Source organism: Schistocerca cancellata, chromosome 8 (assembly GCF_023864275.1).
Source record: "Schistocerca cancellata isolate TAMUIC-IGC-003103 chromosome 8, iqSchCanc2.1, whole genome shotgun sequence".
NCBI classification, from domain to species: Eukaryota; Metazoa; Arthropoda; class Insecta; order Orthoptera; family Acrididae; genus Schistocerca; species Schistocerca cancellata.
In genome coordinates, this window is record NC_064633.1 from 192,302,000 (window position 1) to 192,316,745 (window position 14,746).

A 14,746-nucleotide genomic window follows, 5' to 3' on the forward strand; every position below is an offset into this window, starting at 1 on the left:
CGGTCGCCGTACGGCAAGTTCGACAACAGTGGCCTACGTGACTAAGTGCATGCTTTCACACTGGACGGTTTTGAGCCGTACGGCGTCGACTAGTTCGTTGTAGTGTCGTTTTATTCATTTGTGTTTATTCTTGTTTACTGAAAAGTGTAGAAGAATGGATGAAATTGATACTGAACTTTTGATAACCTTGGTGGAAGTAAGACCTGTTCTGTGGGACAAAACTCTAGATGCGTATAGAGATCGTATTGCTACAAAGAATGCTTGGCGGGAAGTTTGCGTAGCACTGAAGCAAGATTTTGATGAGATGGAAGACAAAGATAAAAATGCGTTTGGTAAGTATTTATTTAATATATTAATATTACATTTAATACGTTTTAAACAGTTTTTATTTAACGTTATAAATTTTATTCTAAAAGTAAATCGTTTGTTTATAAGTAAATTACTGCTACCAGTCACGTTTTTTTTGTTTTGTTTATATTTTGCACGACGCGTTTCGGGAAATAATTCCCATCCTTAAGTGCGTTTTTCTCTAAGTTTTCATCATGTGTGGTGTCTTTTTATGTGTCAGGTCTTGCATTCTGTTTTCTTTACTGTAATTTATAAGAGAAACACGCACAAGACCTCACAAATAAAAAAACACTACACATAATGAAAACTTAGAGAAAAAAACGCACTTGAAGATCGGAATTATTTCCCGAAACGCGTCGTACAAAATATAAACAAAACGATTAAAAACGTGAGTGGTAGCAGTAATTTATTTATAAAGAAAACTATTTACTATACAGTCGCAGGCTTTCACAAACAATCTACAAAAAGGAAAAGGCTTGTTAATTTATATCTTTGACATCTGCCATGACACGCTTCCAGCATTTGTCATAAAATATTTACAAAGAGTGTTCCTTATGGCGTTGGCTGTCAGTCCTCCTCTTATGTTGGCATCTTGGGCTAAGTCTTCCAAACCAGTGAAGGATGTGGTGTCTTCAATTATAAATCCATCTCTCTGACGTACAAAATTGTGTAAAACAATGCAAGCTTTAACCATTTTTACTGCAAAATCTGGATGAACATTTAAAGGTCGGTGAAACAACCGCCACTTATTGGTGAGGATGCCAAAAGCACATTCCACATACCTCCTTGCTCTGCACAAACGGTAATTAAATACACGTTTCTCAACTGTCAAGTTTGTTCCCCCAAAAGGCCGGAGCAAATGCGTGTGTAGGCCAAATGCTGCGTCTCCCACGAAGAAGTAGGGTACTTTTGGACCTTCCGTACCAGGCAGACATTGGACGTCTGGAAATTCCAGGGAATTACTTTCTATTGACTTCCATAAACTGGACCGTCTGAACACTGAAGAGTCACAGTCTTTGCCATAACTTCCTACGTCGACATAAATGAACCTGTAGTTGGAATCCGCTACAGCCATCAGAACCACAGAAAAGTATTCTTTGTAATTGAAGTACATTGATCCGCTATTAAATGGGGCAGTAAGACGGATATGTTTTCCATCCACCGCTCCTAAGCAGTGGGGGAAATTAGCAGTACGTTCAAATCCAGCCGCTATTGATTCCCATACCTCTTTGGTCGGTCTTTGTATACATTCTTCCCGCAGTGATGACCAAATTGCTGTGCATACATCATTAACCACTTTACTTGCTGTAGAAATCCCAATTCTGTACTGGAAATGTAAGTCAGTGAAGGAACAACCGCTTGCCAGATACCTGAACAAAACGAAAAAAAATCAGTGACATTTAGTTTGCAGTGGACATTTTTTGTTACAGTTTTGCTTTTTTCTATACAAAATTAAAATGTTTTCATACAGTTTTGTTTCCTTTTGATGTAGGTATAGAAGTAATACGGAGGTGGACCAATCTACGAGACTCCTTTGTGAAGTCAAACATAAAAATTCAAGCTGCGAAAAAAAGTGGCTCAGCAGCAAAGAAAAAGAAAAAGTATGTATATTCTGATCAGCTGCAGTTTCTAAAAAAGCTGTATGATGCTCGAGAGACGGAGGACAGTTTTCAATCGGAACGCACCGCCAGACTGGAAGAAGATATAGAAACGCAGGGCTCCGTCGAAAATACTGAGAATGTTTCTGGGCCATTTGATACAGCACCCACACAACAAACATCCAAAAGCGAGTGCCATACAAACAGAAAACATAGAAAACCTGATGCAATCGAAATGAAAATATTACGAGCTCTGGAAGAAGACAAACCTTGCAGCAAAATGTCATTTTTACTTAGTCTGAAGCCTCATCTGGAAAAATTTGATGAACAGGATTATCTTCAGTTTCAGATGGGAGTCCTCAAAGTTATAGAAAATATATATGAAAGGAGAAATATATTGACAGCTCAACCTCCTCCATTTACCCATTACACACCTCCCATGCCCTATAATAATAGATTTCAAGCTTATTCTTATTCACCTATGGAAAATGCTGCTCCAATATCCTCTTACCATACGCATCAGATTCGTCCTCCTCCAGCTGCACCAAACCCAACTACTTTTCTCGAACAACCATTACAGACTTCTCAAGGTCGCAGTTCTTATCAACGAATTAATAAAGTGCCACCACCATACCCTTCGCCTTCCACAAGTAGCCATGAAGGCCCACCATCAACAACGCAGTTCTACAACGTTTTTGCAGAGAGCCTGTCGCCACAAAGTGACAGTACAGTCAGTCCTGCTACAAACTCTTTGGTTTCAACTGCTGATATTGATATTGACTTTTCTACTTCATAATCTGAGCGTAATAAAAATGTAAAACACAAATAAATAAGTAAATAAACAGAACTAGTTTTTATGTATTAAATTACCTTAACGTGATAGCCAGCATTTGAACAGGTTGGATGCAATTGCGGAATTGTGTGTTTTGTCGTTGTAACACATCCTTTAGTTTTCTATGTAATTCGTCAAACGAGGTAATAGACATTCGGAAATAGTTAAAGAATTTATTTCCGTCGTTCCTCAAATCTTCAAAGAGTGTATAAAATAAACCCACTTCGTCTCTTCTCTGGTTAATGGGGTGTACCCACAAAAGACGACCTTTTCTTTTGCGGCGACGATGAAGCAACCACAAAGCAACAACTCGTTTACGGTTCATCTTGATACACACATTAAGCAAACTGAATAGACACCAACAACTGGTCACGTCAAAAAGCCGTGTAATGTGAAAGCAACACAGGCACGGCTAAAACTCGTACGGCTTTTTGCCGTACGGTCAAAACCGTATAGTGTGAAAGCGGCGTAAGTATTACCACATAGCGAGAGTTTTACGAATTATTAGAGGAAAAAGAGCGCGGATTATATCCTGTCCGTGAAATGTGTCCCGTTACTTTATTTTCCTTGCTTGCTGTCTGCAGGTAACGTGTGTTATTAGCGAGTTACTTTTTGTACCATGCATAAGATTAGTGAGCTTTACTGTCATGCAAATAACAGCAACATACCACGTTTCGAAAACAACACAGTATGAATTCAATGTGCAATTTATCAGGTAAAATTATGGAGCATGCGGTTACGCTGAAAGTGAAAGTCTTGGTGCGTCCAGTTCCAGGGTAAACATGAATCATTAACAAAACCAATGTATATCCAGGCAAGGGTATACACCCAATTTTAACAAAGCAATTTACAATGCGGCTGAGTTGTTGCGTGCACTATATCACTTAAAATGAATACTTTTGTAATATACATGTATAAATATCGGTGTGTGAATTACATTAGCTGTTGCTCGATTTGCTCTTGTCAATCACAGCACAGGATCCGGTGGCGTCACTGAAACATCATTGTTTCGTCACACGAACTCACAGACGCCGCGGTTTGAGCACGCAAAACATTTAAACATCTGAAGTTTAGAAATGAAAATACCAAAAAATATTAGGCATGCTGCGAAGCTACCATACACAGCATTAAAAATCTCTCCAAAACACTGCTTTTAGTATGATTTGTTGTGGTAAACTGTCGGGAAACGTGACGTTGGAGGATAAGCTACCTGTAGATTTTCTTGGAGTTAGCCTTTGATGTTATTTATTAGTTGATTATGAAACAGAAAGGAAATACAGTTTGTAAAATTTTGACTAGAGTACAGTATTTCCCCCCTCCCCTCTCCTGAAATCTTGGTTGTGGTGACAGACTGCTCTCTAGCGTAGCCCGAGATCTAGAGAAGTTCGATTGATAAATGTCGCAGCCTTCTCCAGTTTGGAAACCACGAGCCGCACCCACAATTGATATAACGTTGAGTACAGAAATTTTCTTGTTCGCACCATTTTAAAGTATCACTGGCCCTGGGCAAATATCCTTCAGCTAAATATTTGTTCAAGTCGACATTGTCGCATTTTCCAGTTCGTGACTAGCGTGGAGCTGATTAATAGTTTCATTGAACTCCTGCCAGATTGAAGAAATGTCATGTGTTACGGTAGTAGCTGGTTGAGAAATTAGTTGTGTTTATTCTTGTTGAACAACCGAAGTTTTCATTTCTGCAATATCCTTCTTGTAGAAGTCCTGAGATGTTTTGTCGTCTGAAGATTCTTGCCTCTTTAAATCGGGGTCCAGTAACGTTCCGTGAGTAATCAGTATTCGTTGCTGGAGATAACCCCAAACCGCTCTGATAACCCTTCAAGCAAATTATCAGCCATGACTCTGTTTCTTGAGGACATCCTTTATTTTTGTCTTTAAAATACTTTAGATACTGTTCCATTAATCTTGCCCGTGCCATTAATCTTGGCAAGATTTTTATTTTTGAAAGTGAGAATGTTTTCTCTGAGGACACCTCTTTAGTTAACTCAACGAAATCTTTCAAAATCCGTAAAGCCTGTTGCGTTATCTCCCAGTCTGTATTTTTACGTTTAAGGTGATCGATTTTCCACCAAAAATAGGGAGGCAAGAAATTATGGGATCTTTATTTCAAGCAAATCTTTGCAAAATTTCGTAAATAGAGCTACATCTGGTTGGGACATCTTGTTTTAGTTTCAGTCGATCTTTTTCTTTTAATTTTCTAGCATTTCTGCAAGTTTGCTTAAAGCAAAGGTACTCTTCTTGAGATACGTAACAGCTCTTTTGACCTCGTCAACCGTTTTCTATATGGACTTCCGAATTGCGTGCTGCACATTGAGGTTTAAAGAAAGTGCAAAGCAAAGGATACGTGGAAGTTTCAGAAGCATTGCAACTACTTTCGTTTTTCGTGCATTGTCTGTTACTATGCCAGTGATGTGAAAACTAATATTACATTCGGCGATAAGAGCCTTTACGCAGTTTGAGATGTTTTTGCCGTGTGTCTGTCTTCAAATTGTAAACACTCTAAAATATATTACTTTAGTTCACTCTTCTGTTCTATTAAATGGGCAGTGAGTGCATAGAAACTAATGTTACTGTATTTACACTCGTCTACCCATCAGACAAACTGCCTTTGCAGTGTACAAATCATTTTCAATTTCATCAAATAATTCATTATACAAACTGGGCATTAGAGAGTTTGACAACGTTTCTCGATTTGGTAAATTATACTTTGGGCAAAGCATATATATCAGTTTTTTTAACTCTCTGTCTTCAGCTATAGAAAAAGAATGGCATTCTCTGCAAATCATTTTTAAAAACAGTGCATCTAATACCACACTTTTATTTAATGTGAGCTACTTTATAATAGTAACAAATTTACTTACTGGTTGTTGTAAATGAGAAGCAGTTGAGGATGAGAACGTCACAAAAGAAAATAAATCAGGACTTGTTCCAGAACCTGACGACACTCGATACAGCTTGAGACTCAGTTTGCCTTTCTGGGAGAATACCTTCACCCGCGGCGGAAGCAGACATCAATGAGGATGGTTCACGAGAAATAGATTACTCGAATTTCTGCGTCGATTGACGACAATCTTCCTGACCTGCATTTTTACAGAAGTTCTATAGGACACCTCGGTTTTAGATGTCTCTTCAGGTTTGATGGTGAGCCAGAAGACATGGAAATTATCTGCTGACAGTAGCGGCACTTTCCTTTTTTTCCATTTTTATAAAATGGTACCATACATCGCCCCTGATTCTTCCAGGCGAAGGGTATGTGAGTGTCACATTGTTCTGCGGCACTGAAAAGTGCATTGGAAAAATTAAAATATTTACTATTAAAATAGACTTTTTAAATAAACTGGTGTCCAAAATTAAAGCAACAAACGGATATTTTGCAAGGTTGCCACAAAACAGTATAGACAGGTGATAGCAAAGTACACTCATTCTCAATTAAGGATAATTGCAGAATGTGGTGCCACACAATGTGGCAATCAATATGGGATATGATCACCATGCACACGTACACAGGCCGCACAACGGGTTGGCATACTCTGGATGCAGCTGCTGGGTTATAGCATCCCATTCTTGCATCAGTGCCTGTCGGAGCTCCTGAAGTGTCGAAGGGGTTTGAAGACGTGCAGCGATACGTCGACCGAGAGCATCCCAGACGTGCTTGATGGGGTTTATGTCTGGTGAACAGGCAGGCCACTCCATTCGCCTGATATCTTCTGTTTCAAGGTACTCCTCTACGATGGAAGCTCGGTGGGGCCGTGCATTATCATCCATCAGGAGGAAGGCGGGACCCACTGTACCCCTAAACTAAAAGGCGGACACACTGGTGCAAAATGATGTCCCGATACACCTGACCTTTTACAGTTCCTCTGTCAAAGACATACAGGGGTGTACCTGCACCAATCATAATCCCACCCCACACCATCAAACCATGACCTCCATACAGGTCCCTTTCAAGGACATTAAGGGGTTGGTATCTGGTTCCTGGTTCACGCCAGATGAAAACCCGGCGAGAATCAGACTATACTTGGACTTGTCTGTGAACATAACCTGAGACCACTGTTCCAATAGCCACGTACTGTGTTCTTGGTACCAGGCTTTACGGGAACTCCTGTGACCAGGGGTCGGCGGAATACACCTTGCAGGTCTCCAGGGGAATAAACCATGTCTGTTCAGTGGTCTGTAGACTGTGTGTCTGGAGACAACTGTTCCAGTGGCTGCGGTAAGGTCCCGAGCAAGGCTATCTCCAGTACTCCATGGCTGTCTGCGGGCACTGATGGTGAGATATAGGTCTTCTTGTGGTGTTGTACACTGTGGACGTCCCGTACTATAGCGCCTGGACACGTTTCCTGTCTGCTGAAATCGTTGCCATAATCTTTGAGATTATACTTTGTGGCACACGGAGGGCCCATGCTATGACCTGCCGCGTTTGACCAGCCTCCAGTCGCCCTAGTATTCTACCCCTCATAACGTCATCAATATGTGTTCTTTGAGCCATTTTCAACGCACAGTCACCATTAGCACGTCCGAAAACGTCTGCACACTTACTCGCTGCAGCGTACTCTGACATGCACCAACACACCTCTGCGTGTGTGGAATGCTGCCAGCGCCACCGTGCGACCGCAGGTCAAATGCACCGCATGGTCATACACCGAGGTGTTTTAAACCCGCAAACCGCCTACCAGAGAGTTGTTTCGCCATGTATCAGCATTATCCTTAATTTATGAGCATGAGTGTAAAAACAAGGTAAAGAATACAAAACGTAATCTAGTGCAACATGCCTAACGGTAGACAAAAATTTTCTTCCTTTTTTTCCAACTTAACGGATTTGCACACACATTCTGACAACTGGTTAATATGCTCAGTGTGGGGTGTGAGCATCTGTGGCACCTAGATAGACCTAACAACGACGGTACATACTGTGAATGATATCGTCAATCTTATTTTGAGGCAATATCGCCCATCCTTCCTACAGAGCTGCTCACAAGTCTTGGAAAGTGGTTCGTGGCTGCTAATGTCATGCAACCCGTTTCCCTGCGCATCCCAGATCTGCCCTATGGGATTCAAATCGGGAGAGCGAGCAGACCACGTCATGCTTGCAATATCTTCCGTTTCCAAAAAAACATGAGCTACCTGCGCTCTATGAGGCAAAGCATTGTCGTCCATCAATATGAAGTCTGAGGCCACAGTACCTCGCAACAACCGCGCATGAGATCCCAAGATCTCCTCACGGTACCTGGCGGCAGCTAAATCATGCTAATTCATGAAGAGGTTTTCGAGTGGTCAACATAATCCCCGCCCTCACGCCGGCCGCTGTGGCCGGCGGTTCTAGGCGCTTCAGTCCGGAATCGCGCGACTGCTACGGTCGCAGGTTCGAATCCTGCCTCGGGCATGGATGTGCGTGATGTCCTGAGGTTAGTTAGGTTTAAGCAGTTCTAAGCTCTAGGGGACTGATGACCTCAGATGTTAAGTCCCATAGCGCTCAGAGCCATTTGACCCATTTGAACCTGTCCACACCATTAGGGATCCTCCTCGATGTCGGTCTCTTTCCGCAATGTTTGAGTCCCGAAATCGTGTTCCACGTCCCCTCCAGATGCGAATCCGTCGAGTGTCACTCTCCACACCAAATCGGGACCCATCTGCAAAAAGACATTGGCCCACCATTCGACCGTCCAGGTGGCATGCTGACGGCTCCACTGTAGACGTTCCCTTGTGTGAAGACACGCCAGACGTAAACAGACAGCAGGTCTCCAAAAATAAAGGCCACTTTGCTGAAGCATTCAGCACACCGTTTGCCTCGATACAACACATCCAGAGAATGCTGCGCATTGCTAAGGCGACACCGTCGTGTCCTTACAGCCAAATAACGGTCCACTCTTTCTGATGTCACACTTGGTCCCCTGTCCTGGTCTCTGGGATACAGTTTCGGTCTCTGCAAACTGTCACATCATCCGAGAAACAACAGAATATTCACATTAAACCATCGGGGCACATCAGATTGCGACTCCCCTGCTTCCAACTATGACTGTGTACTCAACGATTGTGGATGTAGATCTACCCCGCAAACACTACAACGCGTGATTGCTGGCGTGGTTGTCCGTTTATCGGAATGCTACCTCCTGTGCAGAACACGATCTTAACGACATCCATTGACAGTTTGTATGATTATATCGTGAATTACACACAGGATGGGGAAATAATGATATGTTGCTTTAATTTTGGAGACCAGTGTAGTAAAAATTTAAAGTGAAGAAAAACATACATCAGCACATTCTATAATCAGAATTTGTAGAATGGGATGTAGGACGTTGTGATCTGTGAAACCTTGACCCACACAGTTTGTATCATGTACAAACAGATCTAAAACATTTATAGTCATGAAGAACTTCGAGGAGGATTTCACTGCTGGAAGATCAAAAATTTTGAATAATGTGATACACGAATTTGGGCTACATAATGTGCGAACAAGAGATGGAAGGATAATGCTGCGGATGTTGTTGTTGTTGTGGTCTTCAGTCCTGAGACTGGTTTGATGTAGCTCTCCATGCTACTCTATCCTGTGCAAGCTTCTTCATCTCCCAGTACCTACTGCAACCTACATCCTTCTGAATCTGCTTAGTGTATTCATCTCTTGGTCTCCCTCTACGATTTTTACCCTCCACGCTGCCCTCCAAAACTAAATTGGTGATCCATTGATGTCTCAGAACATGTCCTACCAACCGATCCCTTCTTCTGGTCAAGTTGTGCCACAAACTTCTCTTCTCCTCAATCCTCTTCCTCATTAGTTATGTGATCTACCCATCTAATCTTCAGCATTCTTCTGTAGCAATGGTGCGGATAAAGGCAGGAAAAAAAAGTGGAAATGAAGCCTGTGGCTTAGGATCTAAGAAATTTTCTACGTATGCAGCCATTAGTTCTAACAGTATGTCTGTATTGTTACTGTAGAACGTAGTTGGCCATAATTTACTCATGTACTTACTATATTTAGTTAGATTAGCAATTTCTGTGTTAATGTTTTCTTACTTCCATTTCTTGCTTACCAACCCCTCACCATATCACTGATGTTACTTTTACTTGTCATTAACACTATTAAGATTAACAGCACTTCTTGCCACCGTTCTTTTTGATTTGTTTATACTACTGTTATGCAGAGATTATTTCTGTTCTTAGCGAGTCCTATTTCCGTGCCTCCACTTCCCCTGTCACACAACTGCTGCAAAACCATCTGACCTTGGTCGCACTGCCTCTGCTCCATTCCTGCCTGCCTGCTCCGGTGCGTCCTGGTTCCGTCTCCCACGCCCTTCCAGCGCATTCCTCGCGCTTCTGTAATCGGGCGGGCGGGTTAGCCACAGCAACATCTTTTCTGCCAGGGGTATCGTCGCACCTTCTACAACTGAACTCACAATACTCACTCTAGCTCACGTAAATGTTCAATCACTTTCAGCTCATTTCGAGAAATTCCGCCATATGTTTCAAAATATCGACATTCACGTATGACTTCTAATGAACGTGAACACCTGGTTCAAGCCAAGCATGCACTCCAGTTCCGCAACTACACACTCCACTGTCCTAAGACACCACACAAATGACAGGCGAGGAGGTGGAGTAACTGCATACAAACGCTTTGACTTACTACTGACCGTGCTACTCACATCCCACATTAATGAAGACATAGGAGTCGAATAGACGATAGTAAATATCAAATCCCTTGACAAAATTTGCCTAATCTGCGTCCTCTACAGACCTCCGAAAGTAGCGGGATAGCCTGTTTCCAAACTGAGCTTTCAAAATTCGATTCGACATACGAGCATACAAATAATGCTAGTAATACTAACATAAATTTCCTGCCTCTTCACTGGGAAATTGAAGTATATAGTTTCTTCATCAAATTCAACCCTGTTTGAGCTTGAACCTATCCATAACGCAGCCTACAGTCGCACTCTAATACATATATTTGCCACAAAATCTACAAGCAAAGAGAAAAAGAAAGAAATGATCGTATGGCACTCATGACCAGGAGTCTCCACCTGGAGAAGTTCTGACGCTGAGCTACAAGTCTTTTCAATTGATGCCACACTCGTTGACTTACTTGTCGATTATGATGAACTAATGATGAGGACAACACACACCAGCCCCCAAGCGGAGAAAATCTCCGACGTGTCCGCGAATCGAATCCGGGCGCACTGGAATGCAGTCAGATGCGCTAACAATTCAGCTAAGTGGGCGGACACAAGCATAGTGATTCATATCTGTAATATCAGCTCACAAAATCATATTCATGACATACACTGTAAAATATCCAAGGAATAAACTGTAACTGACTACATACAGAGACTTTAAGTGCGTCAATGTATCTGAACTAGCAGGGGAGGCGCAAGAGATAATTTGGGAGACGACTTCCATTCTATTCCTGGAGGTACAAGACAAACTCCATGTATTTACTACCAAACTGATTCTATTACACAATAAGGATCTCCCCCAAAGACCGGAAACCTGAAGCGAACACCTGCACCTTAGTTAACGGAAGAGCAAAACGGTTCAGGAACCTCAGAGACACTGCACATCTGACTTAGCGACGACCTTCCGCCATTGAAAATAAAACTAATCAAAATATCCACAGGTGTACTGCCGGTCTACAGTGTCCAACGGGCACAATATTTCGGCGATCATACATGTCGCCATCATCAGGTGAACTGACGGACTCAGCTCCTGTGAACGTGCCGGCACGGAGATCCGTACGCTATGGCTGCTCAGGAGGAACTGGGTTCGGTCACTCACTCACTATATTGACGGGCCTGCCTTGGCCCGAGGTAGCGGAGTTTAAGCTGTTTGAGCTGTTCCTCCTGAAGTCCTCTCTGTTTGGAATGTTTTTCTTCGCGTGTTGGTCTGGCCTCTGGTTTCTGTGGATGCAGGGGCTTATCTGCCGGCTGATTCCGGCGGCTTCTTGTTCTTCTTCTTCTTACTGCTTCCTGGCTGCCCGAATTCGATTTTCTTCAGGCGGGAGTAGTCCACTGGCGGCATCTGTGTCTGGATGTACTTGACTGCTTGCTCAGTCATGTATTTCCAGTCCTCGTCCGTGAAGATCGGGTGCTTGTTTATGAGCTCCAGATCTGCACTCCTGACGAGTTCCCTGCCGTGCAGCTTCTGGTTCAAGGGTTCGCACCCCCAGTGGAAAGGATAAAGTTTGTGAGGAAGGGGAGGGATGTTATCTACCGTGAAAGGGTAAGGACGATCATGATGGGGGCAGCTACCGTCTCGCAGGGAATCGGCGATCTTGGTGAGCACCTCCCTCACACAGTTCTTGTTGGGGAGGGGGCGGCACTCGAACGGCTCGTCTTCTTCTTCTCCCTCGGTCTCCATCGGCACTTCCTGTGTAGTCTGCGTTTCTGAATGGCTCTGAGCACTATGGGACTTAACATCTATGGTCATCAGTCCCCTAGAACTTAGAACTACTTAAACCTAACTAACCTAAGGACATCACACAACACCCAGCCATCACGAGGCAGAGAAAATCCCTGACCCCGCCGGGAATCGAACCCGGGAACCCGGGCGTGGGAAGCGAGAACGCTACCGCACGACCACGAGATGCGGGCTAGTCTGCGTTTCCTAGAGACAGGAGTGACGACTGCTTCCGAGGGGGCCGTCTCCTTGTTGTCGGTGGTTTTCCCCGACTGTATGGCCACCTCCCTAGCAACCTGCGTTGCCACGTCGGCCAGGGAGGCGGTCGTTTGTGTTGCCGCGTCTACCCCCGTACTGGTGGGGGTCGGTGCCACGTCCGGCGTCGTGCGGGACGCGAGGTACAAGGCGACCCTTAGCTGAGTCACCTCCTGGCGCGTCTCTTCGAGTTCCGCTCTCAGCGACGCTCTCTCCTCCGCCAAGGCGGATGTGAGCGCGGTGCTTGCGTCCTCGTTGGCTTCCCCCAGTGCTTGGCGGAAGGCGTCCACGTCGTCTTGGTGGCGCAGCCCGCTTCCCCTACTAAGGCAGGAGGGCGGGGTGACCACCATTTCTTCTTGTTGGGCCACCTCTTCGTGTGTGGTGGCCAACTTCCGCTGCTTCCACGTCTTCAGATAGCTGCAGCTGCGCGCGTTTGCGGCGTGCGAGCCACCGCAATTTACGCACGCTGCTGCAGTACCCTTTGGTTTTGTGCAGTTGCGCGTGTCGGGCGGTTTCCCGCAACCCACCGTCGCATTCCTTGGCTATGTGTCCAAGCTTTTGACACTTATAGCACTGTAATTGTGCCACAGGCTTCCGCTTCTTCTTCTTGTTGCCGTTGCTCCCGACTGCGTTTAGCAGGAGCTCCACAGCAGCAGCAATCTTGCCTCTTCCTCCATTCCTACTTCTCTGCATGGCGTTGGGCTAGTGGCGTTGGCGTGCGCGAGCGACGGTAACGATGTGCGTGCTTGCCGGCGTGCGTCTCCATTAAAAGTTTGACGAGAAGACCACTGAACTTTTTAGGCATGTCTTGACTTCCACGTATTTTCTTTTTAATGGAGAATACTACGAACAAACGGAGGGAGTCGCCATGGGTAGTCCACTCTCACCGGTGGTAGCGAATTTGTACATTGAGAACTTCGAGGAGGAAGCCCTGTCGTCATCCGAATGGAAACCTACTTGCTTTTTCCGTTACGTGGACGACACGTTCGTCATCTGGCCACATGGTATGGATAAACTCCTTGACTTCCTTACACCTCTAAATTCCATACACCCCAACATCAAATTCACTATGGAGACTGAAACGGAGGGTAAATTACCTTTCCTTGACGTCTTGGTCAAGAGAAGGGCAGACGGCACCCTAGGTCATGGGGTGTATCGGAAGACAACGCACACTGATCTGCATTTGCACGCAGATAGCTGCCACCACCCTTCACAGAGGAATGGGGTACTTAAAACTCTAGTACATAGGGCGCGCACTATCTCTGACACAGAGAGTCTACCCCAGGAATTGGAACATCTGAGAACTGTATTTCGAAAAAATGGGTACTCAGAGTTCAAATGGTTCAAATGGCTCTGAGCACTATGGGACTTAACATCTATGGTCATCAGTCCCCTAGAAATTAGAACTACTTAAACCTAACTAACCTAAGGACATCACGCACATCCATGCCCGAGGCAGGATTCGAACCTGCGACCGTAGCAGTCGCGCGACTCCGGACTGAGCGGCTAGAACCGCTAGACCGTACTCAGAGTGGCAGATTCAACGTGCTCTCCGCCCAACCACTACAGCACAACCTGTGGAGATGGATGAAATCACGAGGGAGGAGGTAGGCACTGCGTTTATTCCATATACAGGCGCACTCCCGGGGAAAATCGCCCGCATTTTGAAGAAACACCGGGTCGGAACTGTGTTTTGTCCTCCGAATAAAACTCGTGCACTGGTGGGGAGCGCCAAAGATGACCTCGGTTTGAGAAAGGCCGGCGTGTACCAGATTCCGTGTCAATGTGGCAAGTCGTATATTGGTCAGACGATGCGTACCGTCGAGGATCGATGCCGTGAACACCAGAGGCACACTCGACTGATGTATCCGAGCAAGTCGGCGGTCGCTGAACATTGTTTGTCGGAAAATCACGCTTTGGAGTATGAACGCACGAGGATTCTGATACAGACGTCAAGACACTGGGACAGCGTTGTTAGAGAGGCCATCGAAATTCGCACCAACGACGACCTCGTAAACCGTGACTGTGGCTATAATCTTAGCAAGGCTTGGGAACCAGCGATTGGGTTAATCAAGAGTAAATCGAGCAAACGTATAGTTGTGACGACCACGGCGGACAGAGCCATCACACCGACGTCACCTCAGACGCCGTCGCAATCTGTTCCACCGCGCGACCGTGGCGCGGGGCGCGGACGGCGGAGTGAGCGCGCCGCGGGCGGAGGGTATTTAAATCGGCCGCCGCCGCGACCGAACCCAGTTCGTCCCGAGCAGCCATAGCGTACGGATCTCCGTGCCGGCACGTTCACAGG